At 51.1% G+C, this 12,397-nt stretch overlaps 1 long non-coding RNA gene across 2 annotated transcripts; it reads right to left on the reverse strand.

Annotated features, from left to right (window-relative positions):
* Positions 1 to 8,722: 8,722 nt before the first annotated feature.
* LOC135406149 (uncharacterized) lies at positions 8,723 to 12,039 on the reverse strand. 2 transcript variants are annotated; one of them, XR_010426168.1, is made up of 4 exons: positions 11,906 to 12,039; positions 10,362 to 10,458; positions 9,315 to 9,385; positions 8,723 to 9,127 (listed from the first exon to the last, which is right to left on the reverse strand). It is a non-coding gene; the product is annotated as an uncharacterized LOC135406149 (long non-coding RNA). The 2 variants fall into 2 exon arrangements; XR_010426167.1 differs by lacking the exon at positions 10,362 to 10,458.
* Between the last annotated feature and the right edge of the window lie 358 nt (positions 12,040 to 12,397).

Genomic DNA, 12,397 nt, shown 5'->3' on the forward strand with positions numbered 1-12,397 from the left:
AAAGCCAGACGGCCCTGCAGGCTGGGCCTGTCAACTCTGGGCTTGAAAGGTTATTTTCTGCCTGGAGAAACATGAGCAGCACCGACTGACAGTGTGGTTTCATTATTAAAAGCCAGTCTCAGCTCTCCAGGGGCTCTTGCTGCCTGGTGACTGTGGCCAGGCAGCTGCCAGTGCAGGCAAGCCAGACTGCTGGGCATTCCTGCAGCCACCCTGCTGCCAGTTTCTGCCCTCAGGGGAACACAGGCACAGGGACAGCAAACAGGCATTTGCTAGCACAGGGTATCAACCCCTGAGCACCAAATCCCATCTCACAACCTCTAAACCAGGTGATTTGGACTCCCTGCTGTCTATTCCCACCAGCTTGCTCTTGGCACAAGAGTCATTTGAGAAACTCTTTCCTTGACTGAAATTCAAAAGGTCTCAGTTTTCCTCTTTACAGGGCAACACAATTGCTGACATTTTTCAACTTCTTCCTTCTCAGCTTTCGTGGGCAATTGCAAAACAATCACACTTGGTTCAAGTGAAGGTGGAAACCCTCAAGAGCCCATTGCTCTGGATGTCAGATACCAACAAGGCACGGCCAAAATCAGGGGAGAATCCTCAGCACGGGAAAATTCCCACCATCTTGCAAATCCAGGGTGGTGAATCTGGATGGGCCACAGCTGATACTTGCTCTGCTGTACACCATGGGGGTTACACCACTCTCCTCTTCTTCTAGCACAGTGTTAAAGCGCCACATCCTAGCACTTACCTTGTCTCTATTCCTCAGAAGCAGGGCCATTTCACAGACCTTGCCAAGGACATAGTTCTGAAACAGCAGCTCGGATGGGACAGGCTCAAGCAAGGTCTTGTTCCGGTCAGGGGATGAGAACTGGAGAGGCGAGAGAGAGCAGGGAGAGGTTCAGCTGCTGGGAGGAAGGCTCGTGAATGACTCTCCTCTCTTGATCCCTGGTGAAGGACAGGCTCTTGGTGACTAGGTCTGCCCAGCTGCCACTGGGGGAACAGTAGTTCACCCACCTCTGCTCTGAGCTGATCAAAAGCTGCTGGACCACACCAAGCAGGCTCAAGCTGAGCAGCTCTTTTGGCAGGAGTTTCTCCAGCTTTCCTTCTCCAAAAAGCCAGGCAGCGCTTACCTCCAGCACAGCCCTGTGCTAATGGGGTCCCAGAGCTCTGGGCACTCACTGAGCACTCAAGCAGTAAGTGAAACTCAAGAATTTACATCAGACTCCATAGGAAACAATTTTTGGGTGACCTTTACTCTGAGGCAGGGAGACTGAGGCCCACACAACTCCAGACTCTAGAGCTTAGACACCAGTAAGAAGAGAACAGCACCAGAGAAGGTTAAGGGCAAAAAGAAAGTACCACAGTAGATAGGGATAGGACAAATAAGGTGAGTGCTGCATGAGGATAAGGTTCAGCTCTTTTCTCAGCAGTGCTGGAGTTGTGTTAGACTGGGAGTAATTCCCTCAGGCCCTCAGCCCTCAAAGGCCAGCACTGCCACTGTGCAGGGAATCCTATGACTCCCAGCATTTGCCAGTGACAACACCAAAGCAAGAGGTGGCTCTTTCAGTGGGACAATGGAAAATGGCAAGCTCGTGCCCTTGTGTCCTGCCCCAGCCTTCCCCCGCTATTGTGCCTTCGCCATGGTAGCTAAACTCCAGCAAACCCCACCAGCTTCAGCAGAAATTATTTGTGTTGGCTTAGCACAGGTCAGGACTCCAGCATCTCACTAGGAGAACACGTTTTGCCTTTGCCCCAGCAGAAGGAACTCCACCACCACCAGCAGTTTGCAACGACAACAGGACCCGGACACTGAGGGGTTTCAATGAGCTGGAGGCAAGGCACGCAGCCTCTTCAAGTGTCACATCAAACAGCAAGGAAAAGGGCAGGAAAAGGCTACCTTGGAACTGGAGTTCTCACTCGTGCCTGGGGGCCGGACAGTCTTGGGCAGCTTTGTCTCCTGAGGGCTGTCCGGCTTCTTCCTGAGCCTGAGACCAACCTCCCTGAAGTCAAAGATGGTCAGCTGGAAGGCAAAAAAACCAGCAAGAGCCTCAGAAATGCCCTTGTTTAGAAAGGCTTTTCTTGTTCAAGTGGCTCTGATGAGTCATTTGTGATCACAGCCACCAGGACAGTCCTGGAAGTCCTGGACCTGCTGAAGTATTAAACATCAGAAAATCAATGGTATAGAGCAGAACACACTTGCTCAGCCACGCTGTCATCCTGATTATCCTCCCTATGCCCCTGGGGGCATTTTTGGAGCCAATTTACACCTCTAATATTTTTTTCTCTCCTGCAAAAGTGAACTGATTCTGCTTGCACATTGTAATCCTTTCAGAAGAACTTTTCCCCCTAGTTTTCCTCACTTGTTGTTAATACTTTTTTCCTCTTAAGTTTAAAAATTAAAACCTTTGCTCTGAAAGAGAGTGAAGGAAGAATGAAGAAGCTTCAAACCAAGGAGAAAAACCTTAAAATCCAAATTTCTGTGAACAGAACAACAAGTCTCCTCCCGCTGCATTAATGCCGCCTCATGAAACGGCGATGGCCTCTGCAGGCAGCTGCCTAAAAACACCCACGGCTCCTCGGGAACACAGACATGCAATTGTTATATTCCCCCCCCCCCCCCAAAGCTTTCATTTTTCTCTTTACATTCAGCCCCTCGGTGACTCCCGACAGCCCTCTGCAAAGCCATAAACTGACTTTTGGAGGAGCTTTTGGACACCCCCGGGATCCTCCCCCGCGCTGCCGTGGGGCCCGTGGGTGTGTGAGGGGCTGAGGGGTCGAGCGCCTGGACACCGATAAATAAACATCAGCAGGCGGGGACACGGGCCCGCCCCCGCCGCGCTGCGCAAACGGCGCAAGGATACGCAAATGGCGTAAAGCGGCGACGCCGGCGGCAATGGAGCGGCGCTACGCAAATTGCGTAACGGGGGCCGGCAATGCCCACAGCCCTACTCAAACAGCGTAAGGAGGGCGCCAGTAATGGCAATGGGGGAGTTACGTCAGTTACGTAAAGCTACGCAAAAGGCGCAAGAGCCCTGCCCTCAGCGCTACGCAAATGACGGGAGGGCCACGGTGGCTTCCTAAGGGCTCGCGGACCTTTCCCACTTCATCCCAGTCCTCTCCAAAGGGCTCCCACTTTGTCGCAGTCCCTCCCTAAGGGCTCTCAGTTCCCTCCTAAGGGCTCCCAGTCCATCCCAGACCCCTCCTAACGCCGCTGACCACAGCCCTACGCAAACGGCGTAACGAGGGCGTCGGTAACGGCAAGAGAGGCGCCACGAGTCCTACCTGGGAAAAACCTGCTCCAGCCTGGGCTTCCCTCTCCACGGGCTGCAGGTCCCTGCCAGGACCCTGCTCCATCCTGGGCCTGCCACGGGGTCACAGCCTCCTTCCTGCATCCACCTGCTCCAGCGTGGGAGCCTCCATGGGCTGCAGGGGGGTCTCTGCACCCCGATGCTCCCCCAGGGGCTGCAGGGGCACAGCTGCCCCACCCTGCTCTGCCCCACAGGCTGCAGGGCCTCAGCTCCAGTGCCTGGAGCACCTCCTGCCCCTCCTTCTGCGCTGACCTTGGGGTCTACGTTGTTATTCCCATGGTCTCACTTCGCTCTTCCCTGGCTGGAATTCCTTCTTTTTCTTAAATATGTTATCCCAGAGGCGTTGCTGTCACTCCTGACTGGCTCAGCCTTGGCCAGCGGCAGGAATTCCATCCTGGAGCCACTGGCATTGGCTCCACGGGACAGGGGAAGCTTCTGGCAGATTCTAACAGAAGCCACCCCTGTAGCCCCCCCGCTACCAAAACCCAGCCACAGAAACCCACTGCACCCAGTTCCTTCCACTTGCCCCAGGATGGTTCCAGTTTCCATCAGGATGATCCCGGTCACTCCCAGTCACTCCCAGTTTATGCCAGTTGCCCCCAGCATGCACCCTGTCACTCCCAGTTACTCCCAGTTGCTTCCAGCATGATCCCAGTTGCTCCAAGGATGTTCCCAGTTGCCTTCCAGCATGGCCCCACTGGCTCTCAGTTCCCCCCTGCATAGTTCCAGTCACTCCCAGTTTGATCCTGGTCACTTACAGTCACTCCCGCTATGATTCCAGTATGGTGCTGGTCACTCCCACTATGATCCCAGTCACTCCCAATAGGATCCTGTTGCCCCCAAGGTGGTCCCAGTTGCTCCCAGCCACCCCCAGGATGGTTCCTTTCACTCTCAGGGAATCCCAGTCTGAGTCCAGTCTGGCCCCAGTCACTCCCAGTCACTCCCTGGAGGATGCCATTTGCCCTCCGCATGGTCCCAGTTGTTCCCAGTATGATCCCAGTACGAGTCCAGTCACCCCCAGTATGATCCCAGTAACTTCCAGACACTTCCACTAGAAAGCCAGTTTGATCCCACTCATCCCCAGTATGGCTGCAGTCCCTTTCACACACTCCCAGTATTATTGCAGTCACTCCCAGTATGACCCCAGTAGGGGCCCAACTGCTCCCAGTAGGATCCCAGTTGCCCCCAGCGTGGTTCCAGTTGCTCCCCTTCACCCCTACTATGGTTCCAGTCACTCCCAGAATGATCTCAGTCACTCCCAGCCACTCCCTGGATATCCCAGTTGCCTCCAGCATTCTCCCAGTCAGTCCCAGTATGATCCCAGTCTCTCCTAGTAGGATCCAAGTTACCCCCTGCATGGTCCCAGTTACTCCCAGCCACCCCATTGTAGTTCCAGTCCCTCCCAGTCTCTCCCAGTATGACTCCAGTATGATCCCAGGGACACCCTGTGTGGTGTCAGTCACACCCAGGATGAACCCAGACGTTCCCTGGCACTCCCAGGATAAAGCCATTTGCCCCCAGCAGGGTCCCACTTGCTCCCAGTCACCCCACTGTAGTTCCAGTCCCTCCCAGTAGGATCCCTGTCACGGCCAGTCTCTCCCAGTATATCCCAGTTGACCTCAGCCTGCTCCCAGTCAGTCCCAGTATTATCCCAGTCACTCTTGGTCTCTCCCAGTATATCCCACTTGCCCCCAGTGTGGTTCCACTCACTCCCAGTTGCTCCCAGTAGCTTCCAGCATGATCCCAGTTGCTCCCAGCCACTCCCAGTCACCCCCAGTGGGGTCCTAGTCGCTCCCAGTATGATCCCAGTCACCTCCAGCGTGATCCTGCTTATTCCCAGTATACCCCAGTTGCGCCAACATGGTCCCAGCTGCCCTCAGAACGATCCCAGTCACTCCCAGTATGACCCCAGCCGCCTTCTCTGTGGGCCCAGTTGCTCCCAATAGGATCCCAGTTGTGCCCAGCATGGTCCCAGTTGCTCCCAATGGCTCCCAGTGGGATCTCAGTAGCTCCCAGTTGCCCCAAGCGTAGAACCACTTGCTGCCAGTATGATCCTAGTCTGATCCCAGTATGATCCCAGTACATATGATCCCGCTGGATCCAGTCTGGGTCTCGGGGTATCCCGGTGTCCCCCCTGTCCCCCCACCCCGGTGTCACCCCCTTTTCTCTCCCCACAGAGCTCCTGAGCCGGTGGCGGCCGCAGCCCCTCCCCAGAGCCTCGGGCCCAGCCTGGACCCACCCATTCCTGTGAGGATTTTGGGGGGTCGTGTGTCCCCCCCTCCCCTGCTGTCACTCTGCCTCCGCCCGGCTGCTCCCAGTGATCCCAGTAAAGCTTCCAGTTCTCCCCAGTCCCGGTTATTAATATTTATATATATTAGTATATGTTTTTATATATTTATATATAATATCTTGATATATTATATATCAATAATATATAAATATATAAAATATATATAAAATAAATAAATATTCAAATACATAAACAATATATACATTTATATAAAAATATATGTTTTATATATCAATATATAAATATATTGATATATAATATATATCAATAATATATGTAAATATATAAAATGTATATAAAACATATAAAATAAACATTTAAATACATAAATAATGTCTAAAAATTAATATATAAATGTCTTTATATATTTATATATAATATATTGATATACAATTTATTTCAATAATATATATACAAATGTATAATACAAGTAAATAAATAAAATATGTACATTCATTACACAACAGCAAAAACATTACACGTTGTCAGGTCAGACACTGAGCAGATGGGTGCTTGTTATCTACACAGTTATCAACTTTTAAGAAAGGTGTTATTATCTAGTTAACTAAACCAAGTCCCTTCACTATAAATTTTAGACAAGGTAAAAGGGAGAACAATTTGAGGTACATAAAAAGAAAACAGCCTGAGGTCAACACAACCCAGAGAGAGAAAAGAAAAAGAAATCGTAAAACTTAATTGGGCCCCTGTAAAGACATAAAACAAGTTACCTCCCTTTTACCTTGTCTAAGGTTTATAGTGAAGGGACTTGGTTTAGTTAACTAGATAATGACACCCAGTCCCTCCCAGTCCCTCCCAGTGGCTCCTGATGCATTGACCAGTCCCGTTGGCTGGCGGGACTGGTTTCGCTGTTGGGAGGGCAGAACTGGTGGGCACAGAGCCCATTTATCCGGAGTTTTTCCGCACAAGATGTCCGGGTCAGGCTCTGACTGCTGACACAGCAGGCATGCTGGAGGGAGAGAGACAATGGCCCCGGGCATGGCACCTGTGCTGCCCACCCTGACAGCCCCTCTGCCAGGCTGCGGGAGGGGCACTTTGCTCTCACCTGGCTCCCTGTCTTCGGGGGCTTCCTGCCTGTCTTCAGGGGCTTGGTCCTCTCTCTGTTCAGGGGCTTCCTGTCTCTCTTTGGGGGCTTGCTCCCTTTCTTCGGGGGCTTGCCATGGTGATGTCAGCAGGGCGTCTGTCCTCGGAACACCGAGGTCTCTTCCAAGGTGCTCCTCCACTGGTTCCGAGGCAGGAAACACTGACACGACCCCGATGTTACCTGACTGTCAGGGCTGGAGCTGCTCGTCTCCTGGGAGGGGGATTCCAGAGTCTCCTCCGATGTTGCCTGTTGGGTGGTATGGAGTTTGCTCGTACTGGGGGTGATGGTCTCGTATTCTGTCAAGTCGTCAGAAGACTCCCTCATGAGAGCAACATGCTCTGGGTCTTAACTGGAGGCTGTAAGGGGAAGCAGGAGGGACAAGATCGTTCCAGACCTGGGACAAGATAGGTCAGAGAGGTGCCCCCAGCCCTCCTGGAGCAGACAAGCTCAGCCAAGCCCAGCCTGGACACCCACTGCCAGGCCCAGGGGCACCAGCTGCCAGGATCACCAGGGTGCTTTGCCTTTTACCTGTGCCTGGGACTGCACAGCCATCACATTCCCATCTGGTTCTGCTGTCCCCAGGCCAGAGCAGTGTCTGTGGGTGCCCTCGGCAGCACAGGAGGAGCACAGGAGCAGTTCCCAGGGCCTGGGGAAGCAAACGAGTTCATGGAGGTGCTGAGCTCTTCTCCTGGGTCCTTCTGCTTCAAGCCCTGCAGAGCCCTGGGGTGCAGCTTTGGCAACTTACCCCTCCTCCTCTGCCTCCTGCCTGCCTCCTGGACAAAGGCACTCACTGGCATCCCAGTGCCTGTGTCTCTCTTCTAGCTCGGCCAATGCATTAAAGCCCTCCCATGATGGTGGCCTGATGGGAAAAGAAAACTGATGAGCTCCCTCTGTCCTGGAATCGGGCAGGTGCAGGGTGTCCCTGCCTTCCCACTGTGCCATCACAGCAGGGGATGGTGGCCCCACTCTGGCCACAGATGCAGCAGCTCTGGAAAGAGCAGAGCAGCCCCATCAGCAGCAGCCTCAGGGCCTCCTCCTTGTGCCAGAGCTGGTTGGAAGGGCTGGGCTTTCTTGCTTGGGGTCTGGGCTGAGCTCCAGCAAACCTCGCCTGGCCCAAATCTCCCTGCTCTTGTCAGGCTCTCACCTGCTGAGCCGCCTGGGAGACTATATGTGGGATCTCCCTTGCACCAATATTCCAGTCTTCTAGTCGCTTGTACAAGTTTCGAGCTGGCTTCCTGCCAAGTCCCCCGAAACTTGACAACAAGGACCCGCCTCCCAGAGAGGGAAAAGAAGAAAAACCAAGCAGCCAAAGCTATAGCAAAAAATATGTATATATATATATATGTATATTTATATATAAGACAGATACACGAAAGGGGAATACCACACACCAGGGGGGGAAGGGGGGGGGGGGGGGAGGAAAAAAAGGAGAAGGACAAAAAGGGGCAAGGACCGAACAAGTCAAACAGCCAGTCGAAGGCAAACTAGCAAGAATCTCACCACTTCCCTTCGAACAGGCAGGATGGCCAGACACGGTCCTTGGCTCTCCCCTCACGCGTGGCAGATAACGGCAGTCACTGTAGGCCTCGGCTCCAGATAAGCCCAACCGAAACAGGGACCCACCGTTCTCGAACCTCGCCGGAGAGGAAAGAGGGCGAACTCTCTTATCAATGCCTTATTTATACCCTGGGTTACGTAAAGGAATAGCATGGAATACTTCCTTGGTCACCTTCCTAGTTCCTTCCTGGTTACAAGCTGGTTTCCAGGAAGGCCTAGACTGAAACCATCACATCGCTGAACCGGGATGTCAGGAGAGTTGCTGACAAAAAACTGCAGGAAAAGGACACTCACTGATGAGGAAAGAGTGGCAGGGACTGCCTGTCAAAAAGTGGAGGGAGCCTGCAGAGCAACTCACCAGGCAGAGCTTGTGGACACAGAGCCCAAATAGGAAACTTTTTTGCCCGCAGATGTCCGGGTCAGCCTCTGATGGCTGGCACAGCACGCATGCTGGAGGGAGAGAGACAGTGGCCCCGGGCATGGCACCTGTGCTGCCCACCCTGACAGCCCCTCTGCCAGGCTGCGGGAGGGGCACTTTGCTCTCACCTGGCTCCCTCCCTTCTGGGCCTCCTCCTGCCTGTCTGCCACGGTGAGTCAGGGAGTCTCTGTCCTTGGAACACCGAGGTGTGCTCCAGGTGCTCCTCCACTGGTTCCAAGGCAGAAGTTAGAGGAGTTTGCAGCACAGGCCAGAGCCCTGAGGCGTAGAGCCCCTGACTCGCTGCTCAGCCCTGCGGGAGCCCGGGCTCTCTCTGCCGTCTCCTCCTGGCGTCTGGTTGAGGAACACCTAACCAGGCAGGCTGGGGAAACTCAAATTTAGACAGAAGGAGCACAGAAACTTGACATTATTTGAAGACAGTCTACCTGCATCTGCAAAAAAAAAAAAAAAAAAAAAAAATCTTTCTAAAAGTCCAGATATTTTACAAAATATATCCCCCCTCCACATAAAAAATCAGATTTCTTTTCTTCCCATCTGCACAGTAGCAAAAAGGCAAATTTCAAGATAAAAAAATAACAAGGAAATGAACATACTACCACAAGTTACAGCCACTCTTACCTGAGAAAATAACTCATGAACGTTTCCTCTGAAGCCACTCAGACAATAAGGAATTGTTCATGGCATTCTACCTGAAAAAAAAAAAAAAAAAAAGATGGAAATTTTCAACATTTTGCTTTAGAAAAGCAGAACAAGTCACAGGCCTGAAATGTATTGATCTTTAGGTAATTATTAAGTCAAGAAAACTTATGACAGCAGTAACTGTATCTTTACAACTCAACTCTAAAAATAAAAGGACATTCTTGGCTGAAATAAAACACATTGGAGATGACAGTGACTGACACACAACACACACGACCTGTGCTTCTCATGACTAACTGCAATCTGCTCTTCTGTCTTCCATTACTTTAATTTTGAAAGACTTAGAGATCAAATGCAAATTTAACCGTTTTTATTGAGTAACTTATCACCCAATACCCCTCACCCCTTGTGCTTTTTTTTCCCATTAAAGTCTTTAGAACCAAGCTATGCAAAATTAAATAAAACCTTTAGGGACAGCAAAGTTATTTCAAAATGGCTTCTGTCATCAGCTTCTCTGAATTGTAAGTCCTACCTTGCTTGATCTTCCCCAAAAATGCATCTTTTTGCCCTTTAGAAAACAGTTTTAAAGCTTTCAGCTTCTTTAACCTTTCATCAGATCCCAAACCAGGGTCTTTAACAAAAGGAACACTATATTTGCACTACTTCCAGCCAACTTTTCTTGCCTTTTGTGAAGGCAAAAATGTTATTTTATTTTACAGCAGTTATATTTATCAGCCCCACTACTTCATACTTAAGAAGAAGTCTGGAATCAGTGGGTAAAGACACAATTTTAAAAAACATTCCTTGCTAAATTAAAAGGTATCCAAATATAAATTCCAATTCCTACACCTTGAATATAAAAAAGCAGAACTGTTAAACAAAACACACTAAGAATTAAGAGGAATTAATTTTTTGAGACAATTACTTGCTATTTTATTTTCAGTTGTTAAAAGAAACCACTCAAAGCTATCGGAAAAAAAAATCCCATAACATCTTTAAGAAAAGAGAAATCCAGCAGACACCCACCTACAGCCAGAACTTTCTTTAGGGCACAGTGTGTATGCCAGAACCTGTTCTATACTGCAGAACTGTGGCTGGGTTAGAAAACCACCATAATCCAAATCTAAAATAAAGACACGGAACATTTTGCATAAAGGTGGAGATGTCCAGCAGTTGCTAAAACCTGTATTTCTATTTCCAAAAAAGGGCAAACTTATATTGTTGTAATGACAGATTCACATTTGCAGAGGAAGTATTGAATAATCCAGATTTACCTCCAACTGCAATGTTTAAAACATGCACGGAGTTTTATAACCTTGCTTAAGTGTACACCATAGAAATCCAACAAATATGGCTAAACACAACCTCCAACTAAAACTAAAGTTCTTAATATTTACCTGTTCCTCTATCACAGTGACTTTTTGTGATATATAAATAATCGTGATTCGTGAAACAAATGGGTGATTACATCAAAATAAAACAAACAGATTGTAAAACTTAATTACACCCCCATAAAGAAATAAAACAGACCCTCACAAAGTCAAGAGGCCTAAAACCTCCTTACTATCCTAAGAATAAAATATAGTAGAACTTTAAATCTTTAGGCGCCTGTTCATCCAAGAACGCATGAATTATGACGGTTGTAGAGATAACCCTTTAGCTTTAGCTGTAAGAAAACCCATCTATTAAATACTTAGCAAAAACCTGCAGAATGTCTATGTCTAGGATATAATTAATATGCATGAAGTAGCTAAGATAAATACTAAATGTACCCTGTAGTAGGGGTGTGCAGATTTGGGAAACTGGTCCCATTTCTGTCACCCAGCCGGCTGCTGCTTTTACCAGATAATAAACTATTATTCGAAACTTATAGAAACTCGAGACTTTTCATACATTCACAATTCCAATTTTGCCCTTACATTGGTAATTGCTGAATGCCAGCTAACACATAACAAACGTCAGGCGTTCCATTTAAACTTGCATTTTTAGAAAGTCTTGCAAAAGGTGTTCTACAACTTCTAAAATTATTAGGCACCGAAAAGAAGATAAAAAATGCTCCAGAAAGAGAAATGACTGTGAGGTCTCTGAAAAACGCATAAACTGAACACTAAAAACAAACCTGACACCCAAGAAACGTTTTTAAAAGCTTTCCACGTAACACACAAACTCATCCGTTTCCTTATCCTGTAACTCATATTTAAGTACCTACCTTTGCTTCCCGTAGTGCCCCCCCTGTGCCCGGGGCCGCACCGGGGACCCAAAACCCGCCGCTGCCCCCTCGGTGCTGCATCGGGGCCGGGCCGGGCGGCCCCCGCGGGTGCTGCAGGGCCGGGACGGCAGCGCCGCAGCCGCCGAGGGGCACCGGGGCTCCCCCGGTCCCGCCGCTCCCCCTCACCCCCCACGGGCAGGACACGGCCGGGGGTCCCCGACAGTTCCCGCGGGTCCCCTCAGCGAGCGGCGAGGGGTGGGAGGGGGGGCCGGCAGAGGCAGCGCCCCCTTCCCCTCCCGGCTCCGAGGACATTTTGTTTTCCCTCCCCAGGACAAAGGACAAGGAGGAGCGCGGCACTCACCTGGCGAAGAGCAGCCCGCTGGCCGGCACCGGGGGCCCCGAGGACGGGGCGCTGCTCCGATGCTCGCTCTTCCCGCGGCCAAGGGCGGCCCCGCGCCCGCCCGGCGAGGGAGCGGCGCGGGCAGCGCTCGCAGTCCCGGCACCATTGCTGCCCGCCCGTCCCAGCCGCTCTCGGCAGCCCCGCTCGCCGCCCTCCGCAGCCCCAGAGCCCCCGGCCCTCGAGCGCGGCACCCGGGGCGCCAGCCGGGTGTCCCCCGAGCGCGCCCGGGAGCCGTGCGGGAGCTGCCGCTGCTCCCCGGCCATCCTGTGCCGTGTGTGTGAGGGAGCGCCGCCATCTCGGCTCCTTCCTCCCCGCCCCCCGCACAACATGGCCGCCCGCTCGCTCCTCCCATTGGCCTCGGGAACGGGATGGATTCACTCCAATCGAACGAGATGAATCGCAGCTACTCCAGAAGGAAAAGAAAAACAGCCCAGGCCTTCAAAGCCACAAGTA

The sequence above is a fragment of the Pseudopipra pipra genome, chromosome W (assembly GCF_036250125.1).
Source record: "Pseudopipra pipra isolate bDixPip1 chromosome W, bDixPip1.hap1, whole genome shotgun sequence".
Classification (NCBI taxonomy): Eukaryota; Metazoa; Chordata; class Aves; order Passeriformes; family Pipridae; genus Pseudopipra; species Pseudopipra pipra.